The sequence below is a fragment of the Grammomys surdaster genome, unplaced genomic scaffold, assembly GCF_004785775.1.
Source record: "Grammomys surdaster isolate TR1022 unplaced genomic scaffold, NIH_TR_1.0 1129, whole genome shotgun sequence".
NCBI classification, from domain to species: Eukaryota; Metazoa; Chordata; class Mammalia; order Rodentia; family Muridae; genus Grammomys; species Grammomys surdaster.
This window is the reverse complement of record NW_021605548.1, coordinates 413,491-419,590: the sequence shown is the minus strand read 5'-3', so window position 1 is coordinate 419,590 and position 6,100 is coordinate 413,491.

Genomic DNA, 6,100 nt, shown 5'->3' with positions numbered 1-6,100 from the left:
CTCTTTCTCTCTCTCTCTCTCTCTCTCTCTCTCTCTTTCTCTCTCTCTCTCTCCTAGTTAAAAACTGAATCAAGCACTGAACAACCAGCAGATAAAGTTTTAACCATTTTTCTTTTAAACATGAAACACGGACCAACATTCAAGCAATGAAACAAATACACAGACAATTGACACACATTGGACAGATTGGAGCTCCAAGGACAGACAATAGACAGAGAAAGCAGGACTGGGGATCTCTCCAGTATGAGCCAGAAAAAATGCAGGATGTCTCCTGATTTTTTTCCTGCTCCCAGGAGGGCTCTAAAATAGCCTTTTCCTTTTCTTTTGTTAACATGGCTGGAGAGCGGACATCTGCTTTAGCCCTCTCTCTCCCTCATCTTCAACGTTTAATCTTTTTATTTCCTCCTTAGGAGGTGTAGCGTTTTTTCCTCAATAGTCTCCTCTTGGGAAAACATCAGGAATGAAATTATTTCCCATCAACAAAATTTTACTAAACCCTTCTTTTTTACCCTGACTCCCCTCTCCCTGAATGAGGCCTTAAGGCCTTTAATAAATTTCTCTTCCTTAATTTGCCCATGTTAATTGGATGGCAATGACTTACCTCACCTCTGGGCTCCCGCGGGCGATGGGGGTCTTCAGTGAATCAATAATGGTTTTTCAGCCGACTTCACTTCTGTTAACGTCATCCGATGAGGGTCCGTACCTCTTGCCTCATATTGGGAGCCATCTGACCTAACCCGTGGGTCCAGTTATTCGTAGGGGTCGAGGTGGACCTCACCTGAAAGGAACATGGGCAAGAGAGAGAGAAAGAGACCAAGCAAATTTGTCTTGGCAAGGTCTACTTTAATGAGGAAGCAGCTTACAAGATATACTCTAGGCAAAGGAGGAAGGGGAACAAAGAACAGGATGGGGACTCTATCAACTATCAATAGATAAGGTCAGTCATCCCGAGGAGCATTCTGCAGTTTTTCCTGGAATGTCCGGGGGCAACAGTTCTCTTAGAACAGGAAATTCTTTCTTAGCTGAAGGTCAGATTCTCCCAAAAGAGACAGTTTCTCATTAAGGCAATTCATTAAGCAACTTTGTTAGCTGGGATGGTGGTCCAGGGTCCCCAACACTCCAAGTTCCTGTCCTGTGTGAGTTCCTATTCTGATTTCCTTTGGTGACCAACAGCAATGTGGAAGTGTGAGCTGAATAAACCCTTTCTTCCCCAACTTTCTTCTTGGTCAGGATGTTTGTACAGGAATAGAAACCCTAAGACATCATTGTTTGTAATCTATACTGAAAATCACATTGTAGGAAAGACAGTAGACCCATACCTTTGTGTCATAGTAGACACTTGGAAAATAATTTGGGGTTAAAAGCATGAAGACTCTTTAAGGTCAGCTCAGGGAAGACAAATGTTCTGTGAGACAGAAGGGACAAGAGCTCCCTTGATCCTGATTTGCAGTATGATTAGAGATTGTGAAAGAGGGAATTCTTTCCTCTATCCAGAAGGCTGGATGCATCTAGGTTAGACTACCTTTTTAATGAGAAACACTTTTAAGTCTATATTTAGAAAACAACCAGAGGAAATTTAAACTCTTGAGCTTGTGACTACGATAATAGTGGATCAACAGTGGAAGGCTTTATCAGAGTTAGGCTAATAGTGAGTCACAACTCTATTGCTTAATAGTAAACTTTTGATCTTTTGAAGGTTAATACAGTAGTAACATAGAGAGGGATCAGAATCAGAAGCACTTTCTGTTTCTCCTGTCCACCTTAAATCATTTTTTGTATCGCCTAAGTTTTTCACACCCTCCGGTCTTCATACCTTACATTTATCAATCTCAAAACACCTTCCTAGACCCTGGAACATTTTCTTAGATCCTTAACACTTCCTGAGATGCTTTTGTATCCTCAGGCCTTACATAAACTTAAAAATATATATTTTGCCTACCCAATTATTTGACATGAGACGTAGGTGGTTGATCATTGAGTGCAGTCATTGTAAAGTGAGTTTCTTTACAATGGAATAGTAAAAAGTTATATGGAGCCAGGCGATGGTGGCACATGCCTTTAATCCCAGCACTTGGGAGGCAGAGGAAGGCAAATTTCTGAGTTCGAGGCCAGCCTGGTCTACAGAGTGAGTTCCAGGACAGCCAGGGCTATACAGAAAAACCCTGTCTCGAAAAACCAAAAAAAAAAAAAAAGTTATATAGAAATCTTTCTTAAGTCTGGTAATAAGGTAAAATGAGTTTAGACCCAACAGTGGCAGCTTTAGGAGAGTGAGTGTTTAGGCCTGATTTTTACACAATAAGAGGACTGAGAAGGCAGCTGAGCCCTTGGTTTTTGTTAGTAAACTGATCCTCAAACCCATGAGACCTAAGAGGACAAATCTTATGTGAGTAAGCAGTAAGTGAGGTAAAGAATGAGCAGCATCGGACTCTATTAAAAATGACACAGACTTAGCAGCTACATGGACAGGATGCCTCTGTGGTCACTGGGGCATCCATTTTTGCCCTTTAGGCCCAGAAAATCTTACAGACTTTCCAATAGAGCAAGAACTTAGGGGAACTGACCTACCTTGTCTAGGGAAAGTGAGTCAACTTCCCATGTCTTGCCCATCCACAGTGTGGACAGTGTGTTATCAGCAGTAGAGACCAGGGCAGTTTACAGCCCAGTGGCCTGCTTTGTCATATTTGAAGCAAACTCCAGGTGAAGGTTCTCCTGTGCCCATCTCTTTTGGAGGAGATCAAGGGTGCTGTCAGGAGCAGGTGTGTGTCTTATGAAATGCTTTTTTATTAGACATTTTAAATCCCATACTCTGAAGATCTCTGAAGTGTCTGAGGACCTCCTGTCTATCTAAAGTATACCCAAATAGACAAACACTGTTTGTTTTTAGTTATTTACTTTTTGTTGAACTTTCAAAACATATATAGGAGGGTATTTGAAGTTTGTTTTGGTAATTAACATGCTTTGGTAATTAACCATGATTATAAGTATAGTTATCAACATATGAAAGAATGTGATTATTTATGGAGTATTAACAAGTAACTTGTGAGCTTTCATTATTTTTAATAGTTTATAAAATTAGTTTTAAGCTGGAGGCAGTGTCAGGATAGGAAAGGGTTAATAAGTTAGGAAAAATGGCAAGGGTCTTGGTTAAGGGAACTGTAATCACAAGATCATAAGTTATTTTGTAATTTATTTGCTTATCAGCGGTATAGAATTTAGCTTTAGAAAGGGAGTGAGAGAGTTGGAGTAGAGCACCTGGAACAAGATTTGGGATCCATGTCAGCATTGGAAGCTGGGAAGGTTTGTGGAAGGAACAAGACAGCCCTTTATGGGCCTAAGGGAGAATGTTAGCCCAGACTTTTTGGCAAGTAAGAGGGGGACTTCTTTCTGTGCAGTTCAGATTTGAAAGACAGCAGAAGGGGTTTCCTAGTTTGTGTGGAATGAACTGGGGTTCCACCCTAACACTTCCAAGCAACCACAGTGAATGTAGCTTTCAGGACTTACCAGCCAGCAGGGAATAAACATTCCACTGTGGCTAGAGCATTAAACTACTCTCACAGGCACTGTTCTATTGCTGTGAGGTGACTCCATGACCAAGGCAACTCTTGTAAAGGAAACATTTAATTGAATCTTGTGGAAAGCCGTGGCTTGTGCTGACAGCATTCGCCATTACAAGATGGCACTGGCATCCGGTGCTCCTCCAAGTAAACAAGTAAACCACGCATGTGCTATGGTAAAAGCACACCAAGTCACAGCCCATCCCTGGGCGTTTTGGCGGGTAACGAGTAAGCAGCCAATCAGAAGTGAACACGCCGCTCCAAGGGTATATAAACAGTGCCTTGTCTGGGCCAAGGGTCTTTCCTCCTTTTTATTGGAATAAACATTTGCTGCAGAAGGATCCTGGTGCCCGCATGCGTTCTTGCTGGCAAGACGATTGCGCGCATGGCACAGAATCTGGCTTACAGTTTCAGAAGTTTAGTCTATTATAATCATGGTAGTGTAAGGGTTCATCTGTGGTTTGCCAAAGGATGATACCCCAGACTCAAATAGTATGTAAAGAGTATTTTATTCTGCAGAAGTCCAGCATGCCAGGGTCTCCCATTACCAAGATACAAAGACAATCAAGTGAGCTCACAGGTTTTAAAGCACATTAGAATTCTGGGACAGATGATCTTTATCTTATTCTAACTCTAGGCATCCATTATTGGCGTGTGAAGGCTGAAGCCTGGTTTTCTTTATCTCCTTGATATTTTATTAATAATTGACTTGCTTGGGCTTGCCTGGACTGGCCCACTAATTAGTCCTGTCTTTTTAACTACCAATTTGAAGTCTGTCATGGAATCAGCCTAGCTTTCTCATTAGAAAGCATTGTGGCATGCAGGCAGACATGGTGCTGGAGCTGAGAGTTCTACATCATGATCTACAGGCAGTAGAAGGAGACTGTGTGCCACACTGGGCATAGCTTGAGCATAGGAGAGCTTGAGGTGAGCCTGACCCCACAGTGACACACTTCCTCCAATAGGGCCACACCTCCTAATAGTGCAGCCCCCTATGGCCAAGCGTCCAATCACATGAGACTGTGGGGGCCATTCCTAAACCACCATATTTACAATTATCCTCATGACAAGGAGCATGGTCAGCTGACCTGGTGCTGAAATAGTTTAGATCTCCATCCTGGTCCACATGCTGGAGGTGGGCTCGAGGAGGATACTGAACCTGGCTTTAGCTTTTCATACCTCAAATCCCACTCTCAAGTACATACTTCCTCCAACAAAGCCATAACCAACTCCAACAAGGCTACATTTCCTACTTCTTTGAAGTAGTATCACTCCCTGCTGACAAAGCAATCAAATATAGGAACCTAAGGTCCATTCTTATGCAAACCACCACACCATCAGGAGAACTCCCTAGTAATGATATTACTTAAAGGGCCCCATCCCTCAAATATCGGAGAGTCATGTTGCAGACAGACCTCTCACCTTAGCGTGCTCACATGGTGCTCAACAACTTTCTAGCCCACCATTCTCCCTTGAAAACACGTTACTTTAGCAGGTCAGCACACAGCGATGGTGTTTATCATGACATTTTTATACACTTGTATCATTAAACCTGGAGATTGTTCCCCAACTCCACTTCCATTCTCCACCATCCATCTGGTCTCTTTCTTCCTTATAGGATTCCTCACATCTGCTAGCCACTATCCCAGGGATTCTCAACCTGGGAGTCATGTCTCTCCGAAGACCATCAGAAAACACAGATATTTGCATTATGATTCATAGCAGTAACAAGTTTACAGTTACAGATTAGCAATGAAAATAGTTTTATGGTTGGGTCACCACAGCCTGAGGAACTTCATTAAAGGGTCACAGCTTTAGGAAGGTTGAGAACCACTTCACAATCCTGCCTCACTAATTCTGATCCCCTCCCTCCCTCCCTCCCTCCCTCCCTCCCTCCCTCCCTTCCTTCCTTCCTTCTTCCTTCCTTCCTTCTCATGATGTCCTTTCTAGTCCTGTCCCCTGACCCATACCCCTACACGAAGGTTCCATGTGGCTGTAGAGATAGCTCAGTACTTAAGAGGACTTGCTTGTCTTGCAGAGGACCTGGGTTTGTTTCCCAGCATCCATATGGTAGCTTAGAACCGGCCATCTGTATCTCCAGTTTTAGGGACTCCAGAGCCTTCTCCTGCACCATTTATGCACAGACATATGTGCAGATAAGACACTCATAAACATAAAATAAAAGTCAAACAATACATATTTAAAGCTGGTGACTCATGCCTTTAATCCTAGCACTCAGGAAGCAGACAGACATACTTCATAGGTTGAGGCCAGTCAAATTCCTATCAAGGTTCAGGCTAGCAGGAGCTACATAATACGATTTTGTCCCAAAACAGATAAATAAATAACATTCTTGCACATATAAGAGAAAATATGTATTTATCTTTCTGAGTCTGACTTATCTCACTTAACAGAATGCTGTCCAATGGCATCTTCCCAGCAAGTGCTGTTGAAGACCTCCGCTAGGGGAGACCCTCACTCAAGTCTCAGAAAGTCGTGACCACCCAGTAATCTGCTCGAGACACCATGTACCAGAGCAATTGCAA